The sequence below is a fragment of the Stegodyphus dumicola genome, chromosome X1 (genome assembly GCF_044657685.1).
Source record: "Stegodyphus dumicola isolate Sdum_Otavi_A_Nest chromosome X1, ASM4465768v1".
NCBI lineage: Eukaryota > Metazoa > Arthropoda > Arachnida > Araneae > Eresidae > Stegodyphus > Stegodyphus dumicola.
Genome location: NC_140780.1, coordinates 94,447,864 through 94,467,216, shown reverse-complemented (window position 1 = coordinate 94,467,216; position 19,353 = coordinate 94,447,864). Strand labels below are relative to the sequence as shown.

Here is a 19,353-nt window from a genome sequence, read left to right as displayed (position 1 = left end):
CTTTGATTTGTACATACGAGTTGTACAGTTTTTAAGCTCAAATTAAAAAGTTTATTTTGAAACTACCGTAGGACTTCGTAGTATTTTTACAGATCCAGCGATAACTCGCTTGCCAGTCTAAGTAAGGTGTTAAACACTTTAAATTTTTATACAAGTTAGTACCCTACATTTGAAAACCAATTCTGAACAAAAATGCCAGGAGATGGAGCGATATGTCTGCCTCCTTTCGAGACTCCAAGTAACCGCAGCACCATATTAATAGGATTCAAATAAAATGTGTTATGCTTTAGAACTTTTTAACTGAAAATTGTCACATATTTTCGTCATTTTCGATGGACGTCTTCTTCGTTTTGTATGTTTTGTTAGAAATGCTGCAGGTGTTTTGAAATGATAGCGCATAATCAATTTCCCATTAGCAGATCATCCTTCAGTAGCTCTAGAAAGCTTCAATCGAAAGTTAAAAGAATGCTTATGTATTTAAGAGAAAAACTGTATGCATATTGTTACGAAATGTACAGCTGCGGTAAGATAGCTTCCCCACAAAGCAGATTTAGGGTTGCCATAAAATGGCAAGGGAAGGCAGGCTTGCCACATATGGCGAGAAATCGCCCGTTTAGCGACGAAATTGGCGATATACCATAGACGGTTGGAGAACCTTCTGGAATGAATTCTTACCGGTTTAGAATAGACCATCAATCTCGGAGCGCCTGCTATTGTTAGCTGGGCGAGTTCAATATACGCAGGTGAGAGGAATAGAAAGGAAAGGTTCCGGAATGGTTTCCAACGGAAATAATTAGATCGTGGAATGGCTTTCAGTGGGTGCTAGGGAAAAAAGGGATATGCTCGCTGACTTATTCCCGAACCGTGGAAGGAGTTTTACTGCTTATTTTTATGCTCTATGTTTTATTGAACATTTTGTTTAAGGACAGATTAATTTTTATTAATTTATGGAACAAAAAAAAATATTTCGTAGAGAAATACGTGTTTTCAATGTAAAATTGTATGCTTATTTAAAATTTGCTTAAAGGCATAACGTTTTGGCGAAATTACATAATTTTGTTTATTCCCACGAAATTTAATATTTATTAGAACTCTTATTACGGTAAAGTAACAGAGTATTACATAAAGTTACAATACGTAACTGTAAAGTTTTTATTTTCTTAAGGTATTGTAGAAAATTGTAACTGTAAAAAAATAAGGGCAGACAATCAATAAGAATAATAAATAATACACTTACTAACGAAACGCTGGCTACCCTCACAAAGCAGGAGCTCGTTCATAGTAGGCGCTCAATCCCGGAACGACTGAAATTCCCTATACTCAAAATCCCTTTTCCTTTCTCCTCTTAGCTCATCCCTACTTTCACGTACCATATCTACAAATCTTGGACTCATCCAGCAAACAATAGAATTCGTTCCGGGATTGAGAGCCTACTCCGGTTTAGCCCAGAATGTTCTCGAACACAAACCGAAAGCTATATAAACTCTGCTGGTCCGCAGTCAGTTAGTGAGTGCATCGTCGAGAGGGCGAGTCAGAGTGTGTGCCTCGTCTAGAGTGCGAGTGCGAGATAGTTAGTATCAAGTTGGTGTCTCGTGTAGAGAGTCAATCCCTGCGGAGTCGATCGAGTTGACAGCCGGGCAGCGAGTGCCGAGTGGATCGTCGAGTGCACCGAAAGAGTCTCGTAGTGTATCGCGGTTAGCGCATCGTCGAGAGAGCGTGTTGAGCTCCGGGAACGACTGAACCAAAGAGTCGGGAGCTGTGCTCTGTGTGTCGTAGAGTGCATCGCGAGTTGTAGCGTGGAGAGTCTCGACAGTACGTGGAGTTCCGAGAACGACCAAGCAGAGTCGGGAGCTGTATTCTAGTGCTTTGCCGTGAAGCTGTCTCCACCGTGATAGCCTGATAACATGGGGTCTGTGTCGCTGATCGTATCAGCGTGTTTATAGTAGTTCATCGACGACTGTAAAAACGTGTTTTGAAGCTGTCCTGACGATACTGGCCAATAAAGTGTGTTTCGATACTTCACCATGAAGTGTCGTCGTTATTCACTCCAAATCCCGTACGAATGTGAAAGAAGAAAATAACGTAACAACTGGGGTCAGAAAAGAAGAAAAAAACGTAACAATATGTTAAAAGATTTATCGGAAAATGCTCGTAGAGCAGTTTTATTTGTATGGAAAAATTATAACCAAGCCGTCCTCGATATAATTTATAAGAATACATATAGTTGCTGCAGTGCTGTTCCCTCTGCTGAAAACACTAGAAGAAGGCCTTTTTTGGTATCTGTCATATATTGGGCCATCTTGTTGATCTGAATGACCTGAACTGTGTAAAAACGTTAACCCCATATATGCATCTTAATTAGAAAGAGCAAATAAACATCAGAGAGCTAAAAATCTGGCCAGGAGGTGATTATGCTCTGACAGCATCTGTTCTGTGATACAAGTAATTTAACTGACATGACAGTGTGGTTAGATTGTTGTCCTGGTGCACAATCCATCCGGTTTTCCACTTCTAATATTTTTCCACTCCAAAAAACGCACAAGTCTTATAGGTAGTTTGCAGCATCGAGAGCGAACGCTGTTGAAAGAAATTCATGATAAACGATACTCAAGGTTTCGAAGGAAACAATTAGTACGACCTTGAATTTTGACTTGAGGAGTTTGTGCTCTTTCTGGTCTCAGATATATTAGTAAATGCCATTCTGAAGATTTATCTCCATTCTGTAAGCAAAAACTCAAGTTTCTTTACTTAATCACCTTTTTCTTCATTGCGACATCATGTAGAATAGTGGGAAGCTGCTTTAACTCCTCTTTCTCTTTAATATAAACTACGTTATTCTGGATGAAGTAATGTCATATATTTCTTCTGTAGAGAGTATGCCAGCATCTTTTCATGGCTAAAATCATGCACCGAATGTTCACCTACATGACAAGACTTTTCCGCGAGCGTTTAAAACGCAGAAGTGTGTATAGAACACTAAATTTCAGTCTTACTAGAGATGGGCATGCTGGTAATCGAATAGATAGGGAACTGATACTGGTAGTTCGGACGGATTTGGGTTCGCAGGCACTGAACAGTTTCTCGGTGGGGTTTCGTGGTTTTTTTTTTTTTTTTTCTTATGCAATGGACTTTCTTTGAAAGTTCTTCACGAAAGCATACCTATTAAGGCGAATAACTCTTAAGTGCTTTTCTGTACTAAATAACCTAACCGAATCTTACTCCCAGTTTTTCATCTCCAGTTACTGATCTGCTCAATGCTCTTCGAATTCAAGAAAATAAACTGATTAGAGGCATTTCTGTAATATGCTATAACAATACAATGGTTAAAGCAGAGAGCCAATTAGTTAGAGATCCAGTGTTCGACTTGGCGCAGGCACTGAAAGGGTTCAAGGAGGTTTTGCTGCCAGACTCCTAACGCTTTTCAGGAAAGAGAATTAGAGTTACAGAGTTTTAAAAAGTAACTGTTATAATTTTTATCAATTTAATGAAGAAAGAAATAGAATATGTAACTCTTAAAGTTTGCCATGGGGCTTTAAAAACCCAGAGAAGATTTATAGAACATTAAGAGCTTCCGCATTTAAAGGCAATTTTTTTTTAAGACTTACGGACGTACGTGTCTTTGATGCAAGCTTACGAGTCCTTCCAAAACTCATTAGATTTTAGTTCGGAGCTAGCTCCAAAATTATCTTCTTACATACCCTCTAAATGAAACAGAATTTTATATTATTAACAAGCTGTTTTAAGCTTTATATTTCTGCCACTGTATTTTGCAATACGTATTTCTGTTTTAGCATAACTCTTTAAAACGGGTTAAAAATAATGATAGTTAATATACCTTCCTTTACTGCAGTTTTGGAAATAAATGTCAGGAGACAACGGATGATCATTAGAGGCATTGCTGTGCCATCATTTATAACTTAATGTCAATTGAGGTGATTATTTCTAATAAAAATGCCTCTGAAATGTGTGGCGTATTGCCGAATGTATAGTGTGGGATGGTGTGGGATAACATTTGAAAAACAGCGTCGACTTTCTGTTTGTGAGTAAAGTAACAGCACGAGATGGGAAATCGTGACTGTAAACATCAGGTGAGTACTTCATGATTTGACATGATTCGGATATGTGACCTAGGAAGATAAGCATGTTCTAAGTCACGATGTTTTAGAAATGAAGATAGGAAGTTTTTTTTTTTTTTTTTTTTAAGATTTTTTTCCCCTTCTTTTCTTTTTTTTTTTTATATTATCCTCAGCGAATGAAATCAAATTTATATTTATCTTTCTTCGCTTTTTGTTCTAGATGAGTTTTTACTCTCAAGAGGATAATTTTCTCCTTTTTGTAAAGTAATCATTGATACATGAATTTCTATTTAGTTCTAAAACTTGTTTTTCTGGGACAAAAATTAAGTTTTATATTCTTAAGTTCTGAATCTTTCCCCATCGCTCTTTACATCGAGAAATATAAGAAATTAAATTCATTCGTACTATGTACTCTAATGGTATAGTGGTCAGCATAGCTAAGTAATAACTGGAAGGCTCAGATGCAATTACAGGGGCCGATGAGGGCTATTTTTCAAAAATGTATGCTTCAAAATATCTAAATACTCTATAGCTGTATTTTTATGGCAGCGAACCCCCCCCCAAAAGAAAACAATTTCGCAACCTCAATCAGAATGTCAGCCTTTAGTTATATGCCATCAATTCAGAATTTTTAAGATTTTTATCCACCTTGCGAACATATTATAAATTTTTGCAACCCATAGTTTGACTACCACTGCTCTATAGTACGTGAATATAAGCGAACAAACATGTAAAGTATTAAATTAAATTTTTAAACAAATCTCTTTTTCAGTGCTCATAAAAGTGCTGTAGACAAAAGGTGATAAATAAATACTTCGTAAAATACGATATACTTTCGTAGGGTCTAGGGTAGCTACAAATTTTACAAATTAAGAAAAGGCTTAAGAGTTGATATAGGCTTTAAAAAGCACTCTATGCATATCTAAGAAGATCAGCAGGAGTTAATTTCTTCACAAGAGGCAAAAGTATTTTCCTAGTGAAACAGAGATATGTAGTAGAACATAATATTTTTGTTTCTTAATGTAAAGAGTTCTGTGTCTCACTCTCTCGAAGTGCATAGAGATTCCCACCCCCATTTCTATAAAACTTACATCGATCTACGATTGTTCGTATTTGATATTGTTAAGCTTGCCTTATCATATGTTTAAAGCATTAGAATGCTGTGTAAGTTTTTAAAGCTTTGTATGTCTGTATATTTTTTCTTTCCTTCACTGCTACAAGCCCATCAGCAACCGAGCAGTGAAATTACTCGAGTTCAAATCCCAGCAATCGGGCTGACACTATGGGAGTTTTTGTAGTTTTTCCCTTGTGTGTCGTCTCTGCTTTTAAAATGACCCCAACTAAGATTTTCCTTCCGCTAAGCATATATAACCCCTCGTGTGATTTGCTATAACCCAAATAATCCAGTAATCCAGAATTCATTTTCCCTCAAATAAATAAAGAAAGAATAAGAAAAATAATCGAATACAGTAATTTAATTTCTTGAGTTTATATGGAAGCGCTCATCTGACATTAGCAATTTACAGAATTATTTCCTTTTTTGCACTGAAGTTACTTATTATTAATTTATTTATTTGACATGTTTAACAGCCTGCTTTTCTAGGGCTAATCTGATTTGAAAATTAGATAAAGAATATTTTTTTACTGAGCCTTATTAGCTTGGTTCACAAATTTTAGTCTTGATGGCTGCATAGAAAGCTGTGTGTAATAAAATAAATTAAAAAATTTTGTAATATTACATAGTGCATTCCTGTCACAGGATGCATATTTCAGAAAACTTTTTTTAAATAATTTTTTAGACAGGCAGATGTACTAAAAAGACTCCCTTTTCCACATACGTAGTATATTAAAACCGAATTGGGTTATATGCTGGCGTTTTTGGTATGGTCATATCTGAGTTATCTGAGTTCTTTGTGCGGAGAAATCCCTTTATTTTTGAAAATTTAAGTTCAGTCGATATGATTGACAGACTGCAATGATTGCTTTTCTTTCGCTTCAAAGGCTGTATGCACAAAGTGTCTCAAATTTATTAAAATCCCTTTGATAATTTTGGCATGCAACTAAGGGAGAAGTTTATCCCTACAGCGACATAAAATAATTGATAACACTTCTTGTTTATTTGAAGCGAGACATGAATGTATGATTTACAGCAAACACATAATGATATTCTTCATTCTCATCAATCACAGAATCTACCACTTTAGTGGCTGAAAATTAATTTGAAATGTGGGAATTGGATAAAGAATACATGCAATTAATTTTTTGCAAAGATAATTGTAGGGTTTTACTTGATTTGTAAATGTTAATTAGTCTAAACCTTAACAGATGTAAAGCAATGTTTAATGTATGTCTGTCTAATGTTGCTATGTCTAATGTAACTACAAAATTGTGAAAACGTTTAAATAGCATTTTTATTTAAACAGAATTTATAACATAAACCCACTCTCTTTTGCAACAATAACAGCCACAGCGCATGGTGATGCAAATAAACAGAACAGTAAAATTTAAATCAAACGTGGAATAGTAGTCAGAGACTACACAATTAAATATTACTATAAGGTGGCTCAGTAACTCTACCGGAGTGTCAAAACTAGAGTGTCGGCAACAATAGAACGCAAAGAAGAATAATTACAACTACCAGATCTGCAAGAAACTAACACGGAACATGCATGCGAAGCCAGAATCACGCTCTGTCTTAAAATCTCAAAACCTCTGTTCAAATACTGGCCAACTAATTTGCATTCTGATGAGGAATACGGAAAGGAGAAGTTATAGCAAGGATCGAAATCATAATAACTACTTAATTGAAATAATAACCTTATATAGTTGGATATTTTAAGTATTAAATTTTTCTAAGTATTTTAAGGATTAATTTGGGCTTCCGCGTTAGGTGCGTTCCGAAGTGTTGCATAAATCTGAATATTCTTAATATTTATCTTTCAGTTTATGATGAATTCCATCCAAATACCAAACTTTAAAAATGCTATAAGAATAGTAAATTGCATCGCACTCTTGTTTCGAATATAATCATCCTATTACAAGTATAAATGAGAAAAATGGTACTTTCTGTAGCTTAGTTGTATATGCCCCAATGGCCTATCAGTTCAAAGGTCTCTTGTTCAAGTCATTGTTAAAATAGAAATTGTGCATTTGAAATAAATAATAGTAAATGAAAAAATTAACTTTGGAAGTTGTAATGGTACACTGCATTTCCAAAGAAAAAGCAGAGCGTTCTTTCACCATTCGGTGTAAGTATTCTTTACACACTGAGTCGCCTTTAATATAAGAGATACATAGAAGTAGCTACTCAAAGATACAAATGAAAAATTTCTTAAGTAGGAAAGAATAGGAAAAGAACAAAATCAAATACAATCTGAGAATTTTAGATTACAGTCTAAAGCCTCGAGAAAAGGATTTTACAAATTTCAAGAATTTTTAAAATTGTTAAAAAATTAAAAATATAAGAACCATAAAAATTTAAAAAGCTGCAATCTGATTATCGCATTTAGATTTTAGTTTATTTGCAGCAGAAAACAGTAGCTTTAAAATAATTCAAAAGATTTGTTTTTAACCTTTTTCCCCTGAGAAAGCTTTTGGTTTTCTCACATAATAGCGAATATTCCTGCAATAAAAATTCTAGAAGTGATCTTGCCGCTATCCTGCTTTCTGTTTCAGTTTGTAGCCAAGACAGCCGAGTCCTTCAGTTATAAAATTATTGTCTCTCTTCTAGGTAAAATTCGGTGTTTAGACTTTGAAAATTCTGTACTAGAGTTGAATACGTGGACAATTTATATTTCTAATGTACTTGCTGTTTTATGCTTACAATATTATTTGATTTTACTTACATTGCTTTTTGATTTATACAATAAAACTTCGCTTAACTGAAATGGTGACGAAAACAGTATTGAGAGAGAATTCTGTAAGATTGAAAAAGCACTCAACTTTCATGCAAATTAAAGTAGTGTTTTATACGAGAAAGTTAGATTAGATTAATTGATTAAAAATAGAACACAGCGCCTATCAACCTGAAAAATAAACCGAAAATAATATGCAGCTAATCTTTGCGCCGTGATTTGATCCCAATTCCAGTTCGAACCGCCAATGCTTTGTGGTGTAATTCATCGGGCCGCTGGTGAGTGCAATTTATACAATTATTAAAATTTATTAATAAATTAATTCAGTTAATTAAAATAGCCATCTTATAGTCCATAGCAGCAGGATTTTGCTTCTATGGATTAGAAGATGGCCATTTTAATATATTTAATCTTGCCATTTGTAAAAGAACAGGAGCATTTTGTTGGAATCATTAATGACATGAATTGACTGAAGAAATGAAATTGAGCATACATTTAGTACATATATTGTGCCTTCTATGTAATACAAAATGGTACAGATTTCATTATATGAAAAAGTAAACTAAGAGAAAGAGAAAAATTAGAGCAATTTCAAACCTTCATAGAAAATACTCCTTCACGCGGCCCGGAACTATGATATGTGCGAGTTCTTCAGTAGAACGGTAGGATGATCTCCTTGAACACTAACGCATATTTCACATCTGCCATGATTGCCATGATGCCTGTTAATCTCTAGAGAAGATTTTGAGGAATATCGGTATTCGTTTTTCAAGGCAGTTTTAAATTCCTTTTCGGGGAGGAAGAGTTTTCTTCTACTGAAAGTATCTCAGAAATTCTGGATGGGATTTAAGACCGGAGAATAAGCAGACGTATAAGGTATTTTCTTCCTCCTTTTTCCGCATGCCTTCCTGGTGTAATTGGAAGCATACGCTATAACTGCTTTTTTTCCAGCCACGATGAATCTACTACCACATTCAGCGCTACCTTCGAATTGCATCTCACATCATTACGAACTCTTTCTCACCACCTTATGAACTTTGATAAACTGGTACATTCCCACCTCGGAATTTATATATGCTATCAAGGAACGATATGTTTTTCATCAACGTGTTCTACCCATGATGAGGCTTTCATAACCTAGGTGCTTGCATCAGTTTAAATTAATACACCAGCGAAGGAAGCATACTCGACGTGTATTTGAGAGGTTCGGGGTTCGAGATCTGGTGAGGATACTGCAAATTTTTCACGTCTCCTGCTTAAAAAAACTAGTGACTCTACAAGTGGCGCCGAACTAAAAGGTGGTGGACTATAATTCGTCATCACAAGGATTCGACAACTGAGTCCTCTAATCCCCAGTCGTCCTTTAAAAGGGGGGGTATATAAGGTATTTTCTCTCTCCTTTGCGCTTGCCTTCATGGTGTAATTGAAAACTTACTTGACGAGTATTCGAAAGTTCTAGGGTTGGAGTCCCGGCGACGGCATTGCACATGTTTTACCTCTTATGCTTCAAAAAAACCTAATGACTCTATAAACGATTTCGTGTGTTCAATATCTTGCCTCTTCAGTATTTTGTTCATTTCATCTCTTTTGTAAGGGCATGTTCTGTCGTCCATGAACAAAAAGTCCAGTCGTAGTGCACCATCAAAACTACGGCATGGGCCAGGAGAATTTCGGCACAATGCCACTGAAATGTAATGGTTTATGTGAAAGGTACGAAATGATGTTTTCCGTTTCCGTCTTTACAGTGAGTCTTCAATCATAATGATCAGCTTCCTAGATATGATGTTGTTGGTCACTTGTTCTCTTCCCTTTCTACAATAGTTGGTGTTCAGAATCACACTCTCAGTGATAAATCAGGATTTGTTTAAGAGCATCTATTTAAACCAATGTTGAAGACTCCAGTGAGCATGTCCGTTACATTAATGTAGTCTTTCTTGACGATGAGGGTCGGTTATCAAAATGCATGAAAGAAGCTTCCTTGTATGCAGGCCAACTGTAGCTACCGTACTGTTAAAGATGGAAACTTTGTATTTATGTGAAGCTTCAACTCTGAAACAAATTCGGATTATGACATATCAAAAGCTATTGGTAAACAGTCCCAAGTGCCCATCAACAGCTGAGCAATAAATGTTACTGAATACTGAGAGTTTTGGTTTGGAGCTTGGAATTGTGGTGAACACGCTGGTTGCATGTGCGTTTTCTCATGTGTAACGTGAATACGGGTCAAATTACCTTGAAAGTCCTCCACAAAGCATCCCTCCTTTTGACGAATACCATTATGTGCGATGCCGTAATCAAAGAAAAACGGTCACACTTTATATTGCTCATTTTAGTGAGAAGTCTTTTTACAGATAATATTTTTATTGTGCTCGCTTTATCTGAATTTAAGCGCGAAATGTGCACAATAGTCTAGGTTTTATATAATAGTTAGGTTTATATTCTGATAGATTATTTAGTATATTATCTCCTTTGAAAAAGTAGTTAGAATTCGATTGAAATTAAGTAATTCATTAGTGAGTTACTTAATTTCAATAGAATTCTAACTTCTTTTGTCAAAGGAAATAATATACTAAATGATATTTTAGAATATAAATTATTATTTTATTACTTTGCAGCTTTTGCGTAAGTATTAGGCAATTTGTTGCGATTAATTAATATATATATATATCCAATTAATAGCTTAACACTGGTTTGATTTTTTTCTTTATTTTTTTATCCGCCTTTTTTTCGCTTATTTTGCTCTTATTTCTCTTATTATTCGACTGTTATTATGTTTAACTCTTTTATAACAGAAAGGCATCACCCTTTATGGCAGAAATAATATTCTTATATTACAGACATTATAGGAAAAGTAAGTATTGTGAGACTGAATTTTGTCAAAAATCCAGTTTGAGACACGTAAAGAGCAAACAAGTAATAAATTTAAATATGAGTGCGCTATCTCAGTTCTAATTAATACCCGTGCAAAAAGTATAAATAATATAAGAAGGTAGGAAACTAAATGCGTTCATATAGGCAAACTCCAGTATGATAGCCTAAAACCACCTGTTTTAAATAAGTGTTATTAAATTACTTACTTATTCAGTAAGACAAAAGTCACTGACGAAAAACAGTTTCACAAAATGTTCAATTTTGTTTTTAAAAAAATATTAAAGTAAAGCAGTTCCTTGCATAAATAGGAATTAGAAAATGCTTTCCGGAAACTTTTATTCACGAAATATAATTTCACAGTAATTGTAATTCCGGCATATCGATTTACGCTGCATTAATTTCAAACTTATTTCTCTTACGTAAGAAATATAATAAATAATTGAAAAATCAGAAAATTATCTAGAAATTATTCAACTAAAATCATATACTCATCTGTATATTTATATAAAATTACAGAAAATTTTTACAACAAAATATGCCTATATGGTGGTAATTATCAGTTATTAAAAGTCATACTTTACAAGCAATTAGTAATTTAACATCGAAAAGTCGATACAATTGATTTTTAAAAATGGTACCTTAAAGCCCTAGCAGAGACTTTAAAGGTTAAGATGGCTGGCTGCTGCTATTTTGATTCTTGTTCGATTCCCAATCAACGCCTGGCTGGTTTTCCCTGCGAAACATAATTACAAGTCAGTTTCCCTTTGAAAGTCCTCCATGAACACATTTTTTTTTTTTTTTTTGTAAGCAGATAGTACTTGTGAGCTTTGTCGTATTCAAATGAACAAATAAAAGAAGCTTTATATCAACAAAGTCATAATCGTAAAATAATTGCAACTCTCTTTGTATCTGTCTGAGCTTTTACCTAAATACACAAAAGCACAAGGGAGAAGGGAGCTGCAAATAGCTAAAATAATTCGTACCTAACGCTTGGTTGATAAATGATTACAGTAAAGCTGGGTTATACTTGCCTTGGTGTGTTCATGGAAAATTTTCTGAGAGAAAATGAAATACATTTATATTATCTATACAGAAAATCATGGAATATACCACCCATTTAAAACACATTGAGGTCTACAGATTCTTGCCCACTATATTTCTTATTGCATGTGCGTCTACTCGCATCAGAAGGACCTTATAGGATACTTTTATACAATTTCTGATTTCATAATAAGATCATGTCAAATGCGTATGCAAAAATTCTGCTTCAGTGCATTTTATGATATCGATTTAAAACTGGAAATAATTAAATAAATAAAAATTAAATAAAATTAGTAATACTGGTTTTTTAACTACTCTACGACCAAAATGCAATTTTTCCCGTCAGAGTTCAGCGTATTGATTGTATTTTTATTTTACTTAATTTATATTAATTTTTCAGCCATAGTGAGCTGCTTCATTGTAATTCTGAGGAATGTTTGTTTGAACAGTAACTAGTCGAATACCTTGCAACCCTTCACTTCTATTAATGGCTTAAGCACTCCAACAGATGGCGCCCTTGTCTTTCATCATGCCTTTCGTTTCTCAGCTACGATTTGTAACTCAAGTAGTCAGACAAGCAGATGTCCTCTGCATCCGCATCACGACGGTAGATACTAGAATCCATTCCTCCTCTAAGCGAACAGGTTCTGGTGATGCAAGACTTCAGAGCAATTCTTCATGCACAAAATAGAGGATTAAGGTATGTGTACTTTGCATAGCTTCCCAAGACCTTTATCTTGTTTATTTTTGTTTTTAACTCTAAGCAGCAGCTAACCAGAAAGCACCTTATAAGTATTAAGGTAAGTCATGTCTTGGGGGTAATAAATGGTTGTGAAAAGCTATTTTCTGCGCTAATTTTTAGGGGGGGAGGGGATGTCATGTGATAGATACGAATACAGAATGGGCCCTCTCTTATGAGGAAACACCATTTCTACGACTCTACTGATGAAAATATACAGCAATTATATTTATTACATACAAATACATAAATATCTTTGATTGCGTGGATGGACTGTATTGCTATTATGCAATTTTAGATTATATTTGTTCATGTGGACTTCATATATATATAAACATGTCTCTGGAAGTGCAATATGTAAGTATCTTATTATGTAAGTTTGTATAAAAAAGGAAGACACAATTATATTTACGCATGTGTAGTACATCTATCATATAAATAAGCTATTTAAAGGTAAGAATTAGGATAGCTTTCTTTTTTAATTCTTTAATTTATTTAAAAAGCTCTCAATTTACATTTTAAGGATATCTCATAAAATGTATGCCGCTCTAAGGCTTTCTAGATATTTTTTAAATTAAGCTTTTCACTTTCGGAAGTTATCGATGTCCCTTCCTGAATCCTTTTATAATGATAATAAATGTTTTCTTTTTGGGCTAAATGAAACCTTTTTACATTCAAAAACAATTCATTGATATTTTCGTAAATACGTGATGTGCATGTTTTTCGTAGTGAAGAAATGTCGAGCAAAATAATAAATCATTCTGTTTTTCCTGTGAAGGTTTTGTGGAAGTACATTAAAGTATTTTTTTATATTTTACTTTCAACACTGATAAAAAGCAGTACTAATATTGGGAAAAAGTTACATTTTTATAGGTATGTACATATCTGTACTAACCACAAAATACATTAGGAATACTTGTGATTTTTATCCTTACGTAAATTTGTGCAATTTGAAAATTATGTATTTTCATTTCTCTTGCTATTAAGTTGATGTAATAACCGATGTTAATTTCCTTACCTTAAATATTTTTATTATGCGTGTGGTAGCAAATACGGGACAGTTTTGTGATTTCATAAATAATATTCACACCAAAAAGATTTGCCGAATATCTTCATTAAAATGCACGTCTGTTACAAATGTGCAATTAAAACAGAAAAAGTGAGATGTATTCTGACTGTATCAAAGACGAAAGAAAAATCCAGATTTCGCTAAGGAGAGGAAAAACGTGTGTCCTAACCGCTGTGATTCATTCCCCCCCCCTGATTTTTATATATGTCTTTTCACTAAGAAATTTAAACTTCTACTTTTCGTCATTAAATTTGTAGCATTCTGCAGTTTCAGAACGTTTGATTGTTCCTTTACCCTGATACCATTTTAATGCTTTGCTTATTAATATCCGCAACATTTTATTCTTCCTTGCTCATATCAGACATCTCGATCATAAAGTCGAAAGATCACTTAAATGTTATATATTCTTCTATGTTTATTTACTATCGAAATGGCCTTTCTAGAAATGTGTGTGTATTTAATTATGGCAAAGCACACTAGGGCTATCTGCCTATAGGGAGGGATGCCTTCGTGGAGGACTTTCTCAGGGAAACTGGCTCGTATACACGTTACACATGGGGAAAACCACGAAAACACCCATGCAGCCAGCCCGTCCGCGGGATTCGAACCTCGGACCGAACTACCAGCCTTTCTAGAAATGAGACTGAGAAACAAATTTACTGAACTTTTAAACATTAGATACAAAGTATATATTTTTATTTTGACACTTGAAATATTCAAATTTAGATTTAGCGTTTTCAACAAGAATAGATTTTTAGCGTACAGTGAATTCTGAGGCTGAAATATATTTCTCGATAAAAAGACTTAAAACTCTATTATTCTCGGTATGTAGGCGAGCACACAAAATAATTGAAATTTAACCACCACGATATATATATGTGAGCCATTTATGAAGAATTAATTGTGAGCTCAGTGTTTAATGTAGTATGCAGTTTTCTAGCATCGATATAAAGGACGTTGAAGAAATACACTGTATTCCTGCGAAATAGTAAAAAGTTATGTATAAAAAATGCACTTTTATTGATTAAAAGGTTTTTCTTAATTTTCGCATTCTTTCCATTAGTATTTTGTTAAGTAACTAAATTTTGAGAACGCAAAAGATTGTACACACGATTCCGATTACTTCAATAAAACAGCTAAAGTGAACCACGTATTGAGGTCAAGTTAGATGGCCTCTTACCATGAGATTACAAATGACTATACCAGAAATATAATGTCGGAAGTAAAAGCACCTGAGTCCTTAGTCGCGTTGCATAGCAACATACAGGGACAATTTCAACAGGAAAAAAAGGTCTCGAAAGTCCAGTTATGAATATGTCATAAGGTCACGCATTATAAACTTTAAGCCATTTAGTCTTCGTGCTGTAGCTTTTAACACCTAACTATACATTCTGAGAGTAAATAGAGATGCTTGGTGAAAGAGAAGAGCCATTTGTCCGCCAACCACCACAGCTTTCCAGTTATGCCAAGCATTTATTCATGAGTTTTGATGTCAAGAAGTATAAATTTGCAAGTAAAAAGATTCTCTAGTAGAAGTAAATAAGGATACAGTTTCTAATCCTAATTTGCCATCTGCTACTTTGAGTAAAACTCTTAAAAATGATAACATAATTTGTTTCTTGACAGCTACTGGAAGAAGGGTAAGAAGATGATATTTTCTGAATTTACATGAAAATGTCTTCACTTTCTTCGTTTAAATTGTGAAGAGGCAGCTGGAGGGTGAACATGTAAAGGGATTATCTCCCTTCTTTTCACGTGCCTTCGTCCTGTATTTGGAAAGCCCATCCGGCTAGCAATAGGAAGGACTAGAGTTCGAGTCCTGGTGAGGGCAATGAAAGTTTTTCATGTCTCCTGCTTCGAAGTAAAATATCTAATGGTCTCCCTACAGACCGTGTAATAAAATAAACCACGAAAATCAATTTCCGAATGTAGCAGGATGGAATTCAAGTCGAGCATGAAAAGTCAGACTAAAAATCCCAAACTTGCGTTAGAATTTTACTATGAATTAAATAACTACGTAATAATATTTTCTTTTTCTGTTTCACACTTTGAGTGAAAACATCTTTCTTACGTCTAACTTCTTACTAGCTATGAGCGCTAGGTAACTTTTGGATAGAACTTGAATCCATGCAGAGGTGGGAAGCAAAATTATTTCTTATAAGGAATTCTAGAAAATTTCTACGTTGAGTAATTTAAAACTAAACATTCAATTTATATAAAATAAAATTTATTCTTTTATTAGTTTTATTAATAAATCTATGTGTAATTTACAGATAACAAGATTAAATTAACGAGTGCATTAAATAAGAAAAAAAAAAAAAATGTTAGTTTCTTGCTTTAACAAAAAGTAATCTTATTTCAATCATTCGAGATTCGCTTTTCACTTTTATGTGAAACCGAAAAAATGATGTATTTCTCTCATTTTCGGCTTTCGTTTGATATATTGAATACCACTTTAGAGTTCTCCATCATACGCACTCAAATATTTTAGTAGTTGACCGAAAATCTTTATTAACCTATTATGCAGTGTAAAATTATATAAAAATATGCGCAAAATTTAGAGTATCTATTTCAGTTCCGACAAGCAGCGTTCCTCTGTTACCTTTCCTGAGTTATTGTTTTCAGATTATTTTCTCTAATAAAATAATCCTTAATAGAATTTGGAAGCTCCCTTGAGCAAAATGGGCAAGTCATTCCTCGCGATTCATTGAGCTTGACGCTCCCCATGGTTTCCTCCCTGTTACCTTAAAAATTGGCTCTGAATCCTCCACCCGAAAGGGGGAGAGGGATTGCTTGTTGCGTTTCGGTTGGGATGAATGTCTCGAGGGACATCATTACTTGACACGTGTACCTAGCATAGCGCCCTTATTTTATGCTGCCAATTTTTTTTCCCCCGGAAGGAAATTGCAACATTCTTTCTCATGTTGAAAACTTAGGAAACAAAGCGGGGATAGCTGCTTGTGTTGCTTAAAATGAGGAGGGAAAATCTCTCGTGATTCCTCAGGTTTTTTTTTTTTTTTTTTTTTTGTGTTGTTTAAGGATCGTTCCGTTACCTTTAATTACTAATGTTTACTAAATGTTAATAATAAAGATTTTAATGTTAATAATAACTAACTAAATGTTAATAATAATGCAGAAATAACGTGCATTTGAGAAACTTTTGCATATATTTGCATTTTGCATATATTTTTATTTTCCGAATTTGTTTAACAAATTTAAGGTGTATAAAACCGAATTCATTAAAATTACAAGTCTTTGACCTGAACATAATGCAGAAATATTCCTATTCAATTTTGAATTTCTTTACGATTAGAAGCACTATTCAGTAAAATAAAGGTAAAGAAAATCTTAATTTGGTAAAATTAATATAAATAGAACCTTAGTTCGATTCAGCCATTTCAAATTCATCCTTGATAATTTTATTCGGAATTGACCAGCAAAAATTCATTAAACTTATTCCAAGCTGAGTGCGGTCTGAAAATAATCCTTAATACATATACTGAATAATAATAACTATTATTATTATTCAATGTATGTATCCACACACCCTTTTATAAATAAAAGAAGTCTAGAGACATTAGGATTTTTTGATACTGGAAACGTGAAAAATGTGCATTGCCCTCGGCGGGACCCGAACCCCTCGAATACACGTCGAGAATGCTTCCGATTACACCACAAAGGCATGCATTAAGGACGGAGAAAATATCTTGTAAGATCAATAAGTCAATGATCTGAGTAACATAACAATTTTTTTATGTTGTTTATCTTATTATGCTAGTAAGACAATATTGTGTATCTGTTTCGGTTTTAGTTTCATTTTATATCACTTTAACTGCGCTTAATGCTTCTTCGAGAGATGCCATGAAGAGGTCGTCTAAAAAATTTTAACAATTGATACTTTTTCCCCAGAATTTTGCAGCTGTAAAATAATTTTTCTTTAATTTCAGCATGTTTGAAATTAAAACATCTCTGACCTAGTGCAATCGTTCGCAACCGTTTCTTGCTGGAAAGTCAAATTATATGAGGTGTAATTTAAGAAAGCCATATTCATGAAACTTAAATGAACTTCACAATGCTTTTATAAAAGTCTAACTACTGTGAAAAATTAACTATTTGGTTTTTAGGAAAGGTCAAATGCACGTTTAGGGTTGTAAAGAGTGCAAATCACATGACTGGGTGATAAGAAGGGAATCGAAGAACCATGAATCTAATTCTTATAGCATTAGTATCAGTGGTTCTTAAAAGTTTTTGGCCTATGCACCCTTTTTACGTTTTCACAGTTGCTAGATGATCATTCCCCCTCCTCCTTTTCCAAACTTGAAAAATACACATATATATATATATATATATATAATAATTTATTTCCTAAACAATATTGATTAATTGATTATATTATCTCCTAAGTTTAATTAAAGTAGAATTATTTTAAAAGAGTGAATCCATACTACTAAGTTATATTTTGAAAGATGTTTTGAAGTAATTTGAAAGCAAAATGTTAATAATGTTTTAACGGGGGAGTTAAATCATCATGAAGAATAAAATTTCAATTGTAAAAGGAAAAATTAAAAACATGTAATCATTGTCATTGATCGGAAATTAGTTGACTTTTCAAGGCTAACAAACCAACTCCCGTTCAATGAACAATAATTGATAAAAATACGTAAATACGAAGGTGTTTCGTCTTTACTCGAGTTATAAGTTAAAGCCAAACCGGCAATTCTAGTCAGGCCAAATATTTCCGCGAATAGAAGGGATTATGAACCAATGCTGATACTCAAAGAACTTATTCTTATGAAGCATTTTAGTCAATTCAATTTGGAGTAAAAAGCAATTTCTGTAGAGAAATCCGAAATAACCCGAGTAACCGTCTCCGACACCTTCATGTTTATGCATTTGAGTTCTATATTATTTGTAAAAATTAAACATTGGAAATTGTCATTATGAAACCGAATTCAAAGTAAAGTTGAAATAAACATAGAAGACCACAAAATAAGATAAATAATGCAAACTTTGTAAAAACAAATTAAAGACAATATAAAAATAATATAAAAATTAATATAAAAAATAATATATAATAAGAACAGTGAATGTACATGAAGATATAAAGGCCAGAAAAGGTATTAAGTAACTTACATTCTTTCTAGTGGGGGAGTTGGCAAAGTGTTCTCTTCGTGTCTGACTCATAAATGTAGGGTGTCCGAAAACCCTTAGCGGCAGTGGGGGCTTTGAATAATATCAGTCGGCAAAACTTGGGTGAAGTAATTTATGGTAGTGGGTGAGACTCGGAATTCTTGAGGGATGTATTATGTGGAGTTCTTATTTGAGTGAGACTGTCTGTTAAGATTTTTTGAAAATACTAGTGAATGAAAATTAATTAATTTCTGGCTAATTGTCATGTCGCAATGATTAAGAATTTAAGAAAGGAAAAAAGGAATTTTCACTGTCCAAGAGCTATTAGACAGACTAAAGTCATGAAATAGGCCTATTTTTTTAGTAACAGCATAGTAACAGCATAAATCTGAAGACAATTAGCTTTTTACAATATATACAGTTGAGTAATTACACTATATACAAATCCTTCAACTGATAGTCATCCAACTTATACCGCCTTCTCAGGTTTAGGAACAAATTATCATATCCCTATCAGTTAAATGATTTAGAGTGAGTATTTAACGCCTGCTCTTTTAAGGCAATGGTTGATAA

The 19,353-nt window shown here is 33.7% G+C and overlaps 1 protein-coding gene across 9 annotated transcripts in view; it reads left to right on the top strand.

Moving 5' to 3' along the window:
• The window catches only part of LOC118187421 (uncharacterized), a 136,432-nt gene that overhangs the window by 65,797 nt on the left and 51,282 nt on the right, over window positions 1–19,353 (top strand). For 7 of the 9 annotated variants that reach the window (XM_085808627.1, XM_085808634.1, XM_085808630.1 and 4 more), the window contains one exon: window positions 12,243–12,542. The exons of the other annotated variants lie outside the window; for them this stretch is intronic. The gene's annotated coding sequence lies outside the window, so the exon portion shown is untranslated. The remainder of the gene's footprint in view (window positions 1–12,242; window positions 12,543–19,353) is intronic. 9 annotated transcript variants of the gene reach the window in all.